The sequence below is a fragment of the Zonotrichia leucophrys genome, unplaced genomic scaffold, assembly GCF_028769735.1.
Source record: "Zonotrichia leucophrys gambelii isolate GWCS_2022_RI unplaced genomic scaffold, RI_Zleu_2.0 Scaffold_53_334942, whole genome shotgun sequence".
In the NCBI taxonomy this organism is placed as follows: Eukaryota; Metazoa; Chordata; class Aves; order Passeriformes; family Passerellidae; genus Zonotrichia; species Zonotrichia leucophrys.
Genome location: NW_026992258.1, coordinates 16,429 through 28,755, shown reverse-complemented (window position 1 = coordinate 28,755; position 12,327 = coordinate 16,429). Strand labels below are relative to the sequence as shown.

The window sequence follows — 12,327 nt, the reverse complement described above, 5'->3', positions numbered from 1 at the left end:
TGGGCCTTATGGAACCAAGGACACCCTGTGATGCAATGGAATGTCATGGAACCAAGGATCAATTGTCAACACATCAGGTTCTCATGAAACCAAGCACAACATTGTGACACAGTGGAATCTCATGGGAGCAAGACTCTGCTTTGATCAAGTGGGGCCTTGTGGGACACAGCTGCCACTGGGACATTGTCAAGCCTAGTAGGAACAAGACACCACTGTGGCAGACCAAGGCCTCATGGGACCTAGGAGAGCACTGCAAGACAATGGAACCTGATGGAACCAAGGGCCCATTGTGATACGGCAGGGTCTCCTGGAACCCCTGTGCCACTGGGACATTGCCAAGGCTCGTGCAAGCAAGGTTCCACTGTGACAAAGGCAGGCCTCGTGGCACCCAGGAGACCATTGTGAGACAATGGAATCTCATGGAACCAAGGCCCCATTGTGACAAAGCACGGCCTCATGGAAGCCCAGTGCCACTGGGACATCTCCAGCCTTGGCGGAAGCAAGTGTCCATTGTGACACAGCACAGCCTCAAAGCACAGGAGAGCAGAGGGATGCCATGGAATCTTGGGGAACCAAGTGTCCATTCTAAACACAGTGAGGACTCATGGAACCCAGGAGATCATTGTGACACTGCCCTTTGTCACAATGGGGCCATGCTTCTATGAGAATCCATGGGCCCACAATGTTCTCCTGGGTTCCAAGAGGCCCTGCTGTGTCACAATCGCCTCTTGCTCCCACGAGCCACAGCACGGTCTCCGTTCCACCTGGGTTCTGTGAGGCCAGGCTGCATTCACAACTGACACTTGCTTCCATGAGATTCCATTGGTCACAGTGGTCCCCATGTTTCCATGAGGTTCTGCTGTGTCACAGTGGACACTGGGTTTCACAAAAGCTGGCAATGTCCCAGTGGCACCTGTGTCCTGTGGGCCTCACTTTGCCAAAGCAGAGCCTTGGCTCCATGAGATTCCAGGCTGTCCCAGTGCTCTGCTGAGTTCCATGAGGCTGTGCTGTGTCACAATGGACACTGAGTTCCACCTGCCCTGGCAATATCCAAGTGGCCCCTGGCTTCCATGAGGCCCTGTTGTGTTTGCAGGTGACACTTGGTTCCCCAAGATGTCATTGTCACGCCACTCTCCTGGGTGCCCTGAGGCCTTGCTGTGCAATAATGGAGCCTTGTTCCTCCCAGACCTGGCAATGTCCCAGTGGCACCTGTGTCCCATCAGGCCCCATTTGGTCACAGCAGAGCCTTGGCTTAACAACTGACTCTTGTTTCCTTGAGATTCCATTGGTGAAAAACACGCTCACTCTCCTGTGAAAATGTAAAAAGTTTAATAAAGGACAATGGGAGACAAGGCCCATGGAGCAAAGGTTATTACGGCCGGGTGCATCTTGGCACTCAGCCAGGAGCACCCTGTTACCTTCGGGGATCCCCCTGAAATACCTTTCCTCTTACATCAGCCTGTTGCATATTCATAGACCCTCATGCATATCCATAAACCACTTTACATATTCCAGGAACGATTTTACATGGCCCCTCCTTGGGTCTGTCTTTTCAGAGCATGTGTGTTTCTTGCCTGTGGTTTTGGCTCCTTCTCTTTATCACCTCCAGTTTTTGGGCCTTGGTCCACTCTGCCTTCAGACGGTGAGTGCTGATAGTCGGCAGATCTGTACAGGTGTCCTCATCCTGTGTGCATTGGATGTTATCCCATCCGAGCAGGCAGTTTAACACAAGCAGCTATTCTACTAAGCTTAATTAACAACAGAAATAAAAACTATAGAACAAAGTTACTTTATGAAACAGTCCCAGCCTATATTTGATCCCAGTCCAGTTGATCCCAGTCTGTGTGGTCCTGATCCATATGGTCCCAGTTTGTGCAGCCCCAATCCAAAGGATCCCAGCCCATATTTGATCCCAGGCCATATTTGATCCCAGTCTGTGAGGTCCTGCACACACTCCCAGGGTCTGGAATTCCAGTTCCCAGCCAGGAAAAAATGTTCCTGCCTTTCACTTCCTTCCTATCCCCTCAACAAAATGCAATAAAATTATAAAGAAAGAAATAATAATTGAAATTAAATAAATTATAATAAAAATGAAATATAAAATCTCAAGTCTTTTTTACAATACTGCAACAATGATTCAACCGAAATCAACAACTATTACTATAATATTACCAATGCATATAAATAAACAAATTATATATCAAGAAACACCTTTTGAAAGTTTTAAGTTTTTCAATAACTACTATACTTCAGATAAAAAAATATCTAAAGTAACTAACGATTGTAAAAAATACCTAAAACAACTAACAACCAAACACCACTATAATTTCTCAGACATTTTATCAAACAATTAAACTTCAATACCATCCTTAAGTACTCTAAAACAATTAAAATTATTTTTAAAATATTTATTGGGGGTGTGTGGTTTTATTTGGGTATTGGTTTTTGAATTGTTAGTGGCTAGATGATTTTAAAAATGGGACTTTTATAGGAATTTAATCAGCTGAGAAGGCAGCGCTCTGCAAACAGAACTGACTGAAAATGAACAGGACAGAATCAGTAACTCTGAAAGTTTTATTTGCTATCAAATACATCCCACCCAGCCAGCCTCACACAATCCCCATCCCATTGCTCCAAATTGGGATCCCACTTCTACCAATCGCCTCCCAACCCCAACTCACCCTGCTGGCTGTGGCAAAGAGTGAGTTTGGCCTGGGACTGAGTTTTTTTGAGGAGAAAACAAGCAATTTGAGGTAGGATTGAGCATTTCTGGGTTAAAATTCAGTTATTTTCAGTGGAATCTCAGTGGTTATGAAGTGATAGATCGATCCCTCTTGGCTTCTAGAGTGGAAAAACATGGAAAAGAGAAAAAAATTAATGCCAAACCAAAAGGAGAAGCAGCCAGGTGTGTTGCCAACATGGATCACAGGGAATGTGAATGACCAGGGCTGTGCCCAAAGTGCCTCCTCCAGTGGGGGATGGAGCTGGACCAGCGCACAAAGCTCTTCCCGCACTTGGGGCACTCGCAGGGCTTCCCTTACTGGTGCCTCCTTGGTGTTTGTTCAAGTGAGAGCTTTGTGAGAAGCTCTTCCCACACAGGGGACACTCATAGGGCCTCTCCCTGGTGTGGATGCGCCGGTGGCTGACGAGGTGGGAGTTGCTCTTGAATCCCTTCCCGCAGTCAAAGCAGCGGAAGGGCCTCTCCTCTGTGTGAATCTGATAGTGCCGGAGGAGATGGGAGTTGGTCAGAAACCTCTTCCTGCATTGATCACACTCGTAGGGCCTCTCCCCTGTGTGGATCTTTTGGTGGTGAATCAGGTTGGAATGCTGCCTGAAGCTCTTCCCACACTCCCCACACTCGTGGGACCTCTCCCCAGTGTGGACTCAAGATATCGCGAGATGTCACAAAGATAACATGATGTCACGCTCAGGTGAAACACCTCCCCTTTTGCCATTACCCTACCGTTACCCCCGTTATAAATCACCCCGGTTAGCCATTAATAAACACCATTTCACCATCCACCACACTGGTGTCTGCGTGTGCTTTGCTCCATGTGGCAGGGGTGCTGCCACCGAGCCGTGCTCGACCCGGGACACCACGCTCCTAGCCCTTGTAGCGGTGGCAACAGGATGCATCAGTGCGTGACAGGACTGGAGTTGTGCCTGAATGCCTTCCTGCAGTCAGGGCAGCGGGAGGGCCTCTCCTCTGTGTGTGTGCTCTGGTGCACGAGGAGATCAGAGCTGGTCTGGAACCTCTTCCAGCATTTATCACACTTGTAGGGCTGTTCCCCAGTGTGGGTCCTCTGGTGTCTGATTAGGTGGCAGCTCCACCTGAAGCTCTTCCCACACTCCACGCATGTGTGGGGCTTCTCCCCATCATGGAGCACCAGCTCCGAGCTCTGGCTCCATCTCCGGCCACCTTCCCGGCCCAGGCTGGCTCTTTCCCCCTCAGATCCCCGCCAGCTGCGTTTGCAGCCCCTCCTCGTGCGGCATCTCCAGGGCTTTTCCTCCCCGTTGGCTTCCTGCGCCGTGGAGCCGCTCAGAACGGCCTCTGCCACCAGGTTCTGCCGCGGGCATTTGTCCTCCCTGCTCTCCATGCTCAGCTCCTGCTCTGGGGGAGGAAGGACAAGGACAGGATGGGATTTGCCTCTGTGCCACAGGCAAGGGCAAGGAGATCTCCACAGGGCTGTGCTGCAGCCTGGGGCTGTGCTGGGAGATGGAGCAGCACAGAGAGGAAAGGAGCACTCATCGCCAGCTCGGGGCTGTGCACAGATCACAAACAGGACGGGATTGCCAGGAACACGTCTTGAGCTGTTTTATTTTCCAGCATCAGTCCCATTACTTGGTTATGACAATGGGAAGATGCCAGTACTCATCCCAGGCGGCAGACTAAGATCTTAATGTTAAAACTTACTTTAAAAGTTTTTTGATAATCACACAAAGAAAAAGCATATTGACAGTAGTTTCATCCAAGCAACTGTACCTTTGGTAAAACAATGCTTGCTTATTTCAGATACAATACCTGCTTGTAAGCCTGTGGTGGTTTGACCAGGAAGAAGTGGGAATTCTGGGATGCTGTGGTCAAACCAATGGGTGCTCAGATTTTGATATTGGCACCTGATGTGGCCAGTGGGGTTTGGACACATCTCTGAAAACACACAGTGGTTAAAAGCAGAGCTTCGGCCCTGGGGCCCTAGGAGTTTCTCTTGGGACTTCGAGGCAAAGAGGTTAGATCTCCCTCCCCCCGGTCCAGCTGCTGCTGCTGGGCGGGGGAGGGGCAGCCATGTGGTAGGCCTGGGCCTGCACAGAGATGGGGGGGTGAGGAGGCCCTTGAGGATGAAAGGGTGGAAGAGCTCCAAGAGACATCAGGCAGCCAGCCCCCCCCTTCCCCCGGAAAGAGAGAGAGGGAGAGCCGGCGACGGCGACGGAATGTGATAGCAGCTGGCCGAGGAGGAGGAGGGGAGAGTGTGGCGAGAAGGTGCCCGGCCAGGGCAGCGTGGGAGTTCGTGGGAGTGCCGGAGCTCTGGGACAGGCAGAGACTGAAATTTTAACCCTTTTCTTACATGATTGGGACCTTGCAAAAATGCTGATCCTCCTCGGAGCTGAATAAGAAGAGAGATAAGGAATGAGATAACAAGGACCAGACCTGAGGGAAGTGGAGAAGTCTGGCTGAGTGGGGGGAGAGATGGAGTGGCCTTTTGGCTGGACTTTTCTTGTGTAGCCATAGACTGAACCATTTTTATTCCTGTGACACAGAGACTGCATTTAGGGGGAGGCAGTGCCACAGAACTGGGAGGGTTCAGTGTGGGTACCCCTTGGCCCCAGGGATGAAAAAATGGGGGGGACAGATGTCCCGAAGGAGAGACTGTGCCTTTTTTGGAATGAGACAAGGCATCCTTAAAAGACAATCCTAGAAGCAGCTCTGGTCCGTGCACAGTGGTGAGAGCACTGGGCATGAAAGGAAAGATGTCACAATGGCAAAGGACTTTCCAGGCAGTGCTGAGTGACATGGAAGCACACGAGGTTTCAGCGTGTTTCCAGGGGAAGCCTATGGTGCAAGAAGGACTCTTCATGAACTGAAGACTGAGTATTCTAAAGGGTGGTGCTGGACTGAGAGTTGGTGATTTGGGGGAATGTATTACATTGGGAAATTTTGGTGGGGAGGAGGAGGAAAGTGCTTTTTGTAAGGTTTTCAGGTTTTTCCCTTATAGTTTTTTCCCTTCTTTTCGTGTAGTTTAGTTAATAAAGTTTTCTTTATTTCTAAGTTGGAGCCTGCTTTGCTTATTCCTGGTCACATCTCACAGCAGACACCAGGGAGAGGGTATTCTCATGGGGGCACTGGCTCTGTGCCAGGCCTAAACCATGACAAAGCCTTAAAACACAATGCACAGAGCTGCATTATTAAGCTTGGAACTTCCTAATATCTTCCTAGATATACTTTTCTACAGGTTAGAGAGTTATTCTAAATAGGTGTTAATGAACAGAACATTGTTCTATTTCTCCTTCATTTCTACTTCTTATATAATTTTTCTGCTGTCCAATCTTATGGCTGCTGCAAAGCTCTAATCACAGTTCTACTGTCACTGAGGTTTGCCTTTTGCAGCTTTCCCAAAACCCTCTGATTTTAAGGATTCCAGAGACACTGACTTCCTCCTCACCTGCCTCAGTGCCCTAGGGCATCTTCCTCTTCCTCGCAGCCTCCCAGGGCTTGGCAATGGGAAATCCTGGTTTGGGGAAAACAACAGATGAGCATGTTGAGTTTGAAGGTCCCACTGCCCGAGTCCATCTCTACAAGTCACCGGACACCTGGGCTCCAGAAAACCCTCCCAAACAACAAGATTCAGCCCTGAAAAACCCTCCCAAGAGTTCCCCTCCCCTTTGGTGTTCGGGGTTTCCCCCCTGTCCCAGCTGCTGGGGTCACACCCCTTCTCCTCGGTGCCCGCCCTGCCCAGGCTGCTGGCAGTCCCAGCAATGCCAAAAGCTCCCCCCTCTTGGCTCTCCCCATTTCGGGATGCTGGGGCTCTTTGGGCTCCCGGGCTCCCTTCTCCCCTCATTCTCTGCTCGGGGCTGCAGCGGCTCCAAGGAGTCCCCCCTGCCCCTCTCCAGGCTCTTGAGGCTCCCGCCAATGGCGGCGCTCCCCCCTCTCTGGGCTCCCCACTTTGGGCTCCTGGGGGACACAGGGCGCTGCTCCTCCAGGCTGCCTCTGCCAGCAGCCGCCACCGGCACCCCCCAATGTCCCCCCGAGGGGCCTTTTCCGCTCAGCCTTGGACTGCTTCATTCTCCAAACATCCCCCCAAAAACCCAACTCGGAGTGACTGAGAACATGCTGGGGTGAACTGGGCTACACTGGGAGATACTGGGAGGGACTGGAACAAAAGTGAGTGTGAAAGAGAGCAACTGGAATCATGTGGAGCACAACTGGTTCATACTGGCAGGGACTGGGAGCACACTGGGCTCATCTTTGGATCTTACTGGGAGGGACTGGACTAATTCTGGGAGTGTCTGAGAGCGACTGGGAACACAGCCTGCACATCATCCCCCATACTGGGCCTGACTGGGAGCAACTGGGAGCATGCTGGGAGCAAATGGCATCACACTGGGAATGACTGGGCTGATCTAGGAAGCAACTGGAACCATGCTGGAAGCATCTGGGACCATACTGGGAGGGCTGGCATGTGACTGAGATAAAACTGGAGCCTACTGGGATCATATTGAGGTTGAAAGGGAGTGAGTGGGATCACAATTTAGGCTACTGGGAGCAACTGGGAGTATGCATGGAGCAAATGGCATCATACTGGGACTGACTGGATTGATCTAGAAAGCAACTGGAACCATCCTGGAGGCAGCTGGGACCATACTGGGAGAAATTGGAAGCAACTGGGACCACACTGGGAGGGCTGGCATGTGACTGGGATCAAACTGGAGCTTACTGGGATCATAATGGAGTCAAAGTGAGTGACTGAGATCACACTTTGGGCTACTGGGAGCAACTGAGAGAAACTGGGATGATGCTGCAAGCAAACTGGAGGAACTGGCAAGGACTGGATGCATGCTGAAGACAACTGGGATATACTGGGCATGACTGGGGGATCATACTGGGAGAACTGACACCTTACTGGGGCCACTGGCAGTGTCAGGAAATGACTACAGACATGCTGGGGGCAACTGGGATATACTGGGAGTGTCTGGAACCATACTGGTGTGACTGGAATTACACTGGGAACAGCTGGGACCATGCTGGGGAGAACTGGGACCACATTGGGGGCAAATGGGAGTGAGTGGGACCATGCTGGGAGGGACTGGGATCATATGGGGAGTGACTGGGATTATAGCAGAGGCAACTGGTTTCAACTGGGACCATACTGGGAGTGTTTGTAACAATAGGAGAGTGATGGAAGCACACTGGGAACAGCTGGGCCCATACTGGGAGCAACTGGGATCACACTGGGGGCACTGGCATCAGACTGGGAGTGACTGGGAGTGACTGGGAGCAACTGGTATTAGACTGCAGGTGACTGGAATCATACTGGAGTGGCAACACTCATATTGGGATTATACTGGGCATGAATGGAACCTGACTGGGGGTTACTGGGAGCTACTGGGCCCATGTTGGGAGGAAAATGGGGATATATTGGGAGAAACTGGGATCGGCTGGAAGGGTCTGGAACCATGCTGAGAAGATTGAGACTATAACTGGGGCAGCTGGGAGTTACTGGGAAAGACTGGGATCATTCTGAGGTAACTAGAACCTTACTGGGGTAACTGGGATGTACTGGGAATGCCTGTAACCATACTGGGGGGGACTGGAACCACACTGGGAACAGCTGGGGTCTTGCTGGGGGCAAATCGGACCACGCTTGGGGTAACTGGGCATGACTGAGACCCTGTTGGGAGGGACTGGCACAAATCTCAGGTTAACTGGGGTCGTAATGGGAGGGACTGGGAACAACTGGAACTCTGTTGGGGGAAAATGGGATCAAACTTGAATCAGAGTGAGAGCAGCAGAGTCCATGCTGGATTAGACTGGGATCACACTGACAGTGACTGGAATCATGCTGGGATTGACTGGGAGTGGCTGTGAGCAACTGGAATTGTGCTGAAAGCAACTGGTAGAAAGTGGGAGTGTCTGGGAGCATGTGGGGGGTAACTGGGATATACTGGGAGAGACAGAGAGTCACTGGGATCACACTGGAGGCTCCTGGGGTCATGCTGGCATTGACAGGGGGCAACTGGGATCACACTGGGGGCACTGGTATCAGACTGGCAGTGACTGGGATCATACTGGGAGTGGCTACAATCATACTGGGATTAGAGAGGGTGTGATTGGACCCTGACTGGGGGTTACTGGGAGCTACCAGGCCCATGCTGGGAGCCAACTGGGTCTCCCAGCAGCCTGGGGAGGGCGGGCAACGAGTGGACAGGGGACCCCCAGTCCAAGTGTGACCCCCAGCAGGTGGGACAGGGGGGAACCTCCCCCGGCACCTGCGGGATGGGGGGCGATGCTCCCGGGGTCCGGAGTTCAGGCAGCGCCGGAGCCGCCCGATTCCAGCCGCGCTCTGCTCTTGCCGCTTCCTGCTGCCGCTCCGCCTCTTCCTCCCTCCCTCCTCCTCCTCCCCCGGTCCCGGAGCCCTCGCAGCCGGCGGGAGGAGCGGGGATGGAGGCGGGCCAGGTCGGAACGGAGCGAGGGGTGGGGGGGATGGCAGCAGTGGGAGTGACTGGGCTGTACTGGGATCATCCTGGGAGCAGCTCCCGGGTGACTGAGTTCTACTGGGACTGTACTGGGATCACACTGGGAGTGAGGAGGAGCAGCGCGATGGCTCCAGCGCTGGGGCTGGGGGCGCTCCTGGGGCCCCGGGGGGCGGCGAGAGGTGAGGGGGACCCCCGGCACCGGGACTGTCTGATCGCCCATCCCGGAGCACCGGGGGGCCCCTGAACCCCCATTCCTGGGCAGGGGATCCACCCTGCACCTCCTTATCCGACACCAGTGACACCCGCACCCCCTTCCCGGCCATCCCGCCTCTCCCAGCCCCCAGAGCCCCCTTTTCCTTCCCCCAGAGACCCCCTGGACCCCAATTCCTGCCTTTCCCAGTCCCCAGCCCCACATCTCCTCCACACCGAGGACACCCGAGACCCCTATTCCCAGCCATCCCGGGTTTTCCCACCTTTTGCATGGAATGGGGACACCGGGGACCCTTGGAGCTCCCTTTCCTGCATGCAGGAACCCCCTTAGCCCAGCCCGTCCCCCCTCTGCCCACCACAGCCTCCCCTTTTCTCAGTCCTGGAACCCCCAAACCCCATTCCCTGCTCCCCCAGCTCTCCCTTTGGTTCCCCCTTTGGTTCCCCCGTGCCCCCCAGCCCCCAAATCTCGGTGTCCCCCCAGTTCTCCTGTCCCTGCGTTCCCTGCCCGTGGCGCTGTCGCAGCCCGGCCCGGGGTTCCCCCGGTTGGTATCCGTGGGGTCCCTGGCTGGGATCCCCTTCCAGCGGGATCTCGGCACAGCCAGAGCCGGCACCATGAGCGGCACTGGCACGGGGCCACTGGGGAGCTGCCGCTGCTGCAGCTGCATCCTGCCATTCCCAGTTGCTCCCAGTTCCTCCCAGTGGCTGCGCAGTCACCTCCCAGCATGCACCTGGCAGCTCCCAGCACCCCCCAGACAGGGACCAATCACACCCCCTACAATCCCAGTCCGATTGTAGCTACTCCCAGTATGATCCCAGTCAGTCCCAGTATGACCCAAGTCAGTCCCAGTATGATCCTACTCACTCCCAGTATCATCCCAGGCACTTGCGGTCTAACTCCAGTCACTCCCAGTCTGATGCCAGTGGCCCCCAGTGTGATCCCAGTTACTCTCTGTCAATGCCAGCATAACCCCAGGAGCCTCCAGTATGATCCTTGTGACTCCCAGTCTCTCCCAGTATATCCCAGTCACCACCAGCATACTCCCAGTCACTCCAACTTCCCCCCAGTTACTTTTAGCATGATTCCAGTTGCTCACAACCACTCCCAGTCAATCCCAGTATGATTCCAGTCACCTTCAGTGTGATCCCAGTCTCACCCAGTATGGACTCAACTGCTTCCACTCTCATCCCAGTATGATCTCTGTTACCTCCCGTGTAGTTCCAGTTGTTCCCAGTTCTTCCCGGTATGATCCCAGCTCTCCCCACGATAGTCCCAGTCCCTCTCAGTATAATCCCACTCATTCCCAGTTGCCCCCAGCATGGTCCCAGCTGTTCCCTGTGTGCTTCCAGTTGCCCCAGTAAGGTCACAGAAACTCACAGTGTATCCCAGTTGGCCTAGTGTGGAAGGGGCTAGCAGCAGGCCTGTTAGCTAAAGGAGCGAGATGTAAGAAGAAGAAGAAGCTGATAAGGAGCTTTCTCCAAGGTCGTAACCAAGGAGATCGAGAGAAGGAAGATAAGAACATTCTGCAGCTGGATGAAGCATTTTTAGAAAGTTAGGTGGAGTCAGAGTAACTTTTCACCAATGGCATGGTGTTGAATTATTGTGGCCAATAGCTAAGGTAGAAGAAGGGTAAACAACTGGAAAGTGTATAAAAGATCAGCCATTTTCATTAATAAACTGTTGCCAGGTGTTACCAACTGAGACTGCTTGTGGTCTCTGCTTTATGACTGCCTCGACTGCGACAGCCTAGCACAGTTCTAGTTAGCTCAGAATGATCCCAGTCTTTCCCAGTTCCTCCCAGTTGCCTTCATCATGATCCCAGTTTCTGGCAACGTCCCAAAGTGTGATCCCAGTCACTCCCAGGATGACCCCAGCAGGAGCAGTAGTCACTCCCAGTGTGGTTCCAGTCACTTCTAGGATGATCCCAGTCACTCCCAGTATGATGCTGGTCACTTGTAGTATAACTCAAATTACTCCCAGTCACTCCCAGTATGATGCTAGTAGCCCCACAATGTGATCCCAGTTCCTCCCCGTCAATGCCAGCATGACCCCAGGAGCCTGTAGTATGATCCTCATGATTCCCAGTCCCCCCAGAATATTCCCAGTCACTCCCAGTTCCCCTTAGTTGCTTTCAGCATGATTCCAGTTGCTCACAGCCACTCCCAGTCAATCCCAGTATGATTCCAAGAACCCTCAGTGTGATCCCAGTCTCACCCAACATGGACTCAGCTGTTTCCACTGTCATCCCAGTATGATCCCTGTTGCTCCCAGTATAGTTCCACTGCTTCCCAGTTCTTTCCAGTATGATCTCAGTTGTCCCTAGAATAGTCCCAGTCCCACTCACCAAGGTCCAACTCACTCCCAGTTGCCCCCAGCATGGTCCCAGCTGTTGTGCTTCCAGTCCCCGCAGTATGGTCACAGACACTCCCAGCATATCCCAGTTAGCCTAGTACGGTTCTAGTTAGCTCAGAATGATCCCAGTCTTTCCCAGTTCCTCCCAGTGGCCACCAGCATGATCCCAGTTTCTGGCAGTTGCCCAAAGTATGATCCCAGTGGCTCCCAGGATGACCCCAGCAGGAGCAGTAGTCACTCCCAGTATGGTTCCAGTCACCCCCAGTATGACCCCAGTCAGTCCCAGATACTCCCAGCATTATTGCAGTCATGCTCAGAGTGACTCCCTGGCACTCCCAGTGTGGGCCCAGTTGCTCCCAGTCACTTCCAGTATGGTTCTATGTGGAGAGCCTGGTTCAAGCATGGCTTAAAGAAAGAGGCCATGAAGGTATTCAGCTAAGGGAAAAGCAGCCTTTCCCAGGCTTGATCCTGTGAATAATTAGGTTGTCAGCCACCTTTTATATAAACAACAAGATTCTCAGACCGTTTCCTCAAAAACAGGCAATATTCTGTCCTTGGCTGCTCTGGGAACAGATGAC

The 12,327-nt window shown here is 53.0% G+C and overlaps 1 pseudogene; it reads right to left on the bottom strand.

Moving 5' to 3' along the window:
* Positions 1–3,257: 3,257 nt before the first annotated feature.
* Positions 3,258–9,512, bottom strand: LOC135460529 (zinc finger protein 22-like; annotated as a pseudogene).
* Between the last annotated feature and the right edge of the window lie 2,815 nt (positions 9,513–12,327).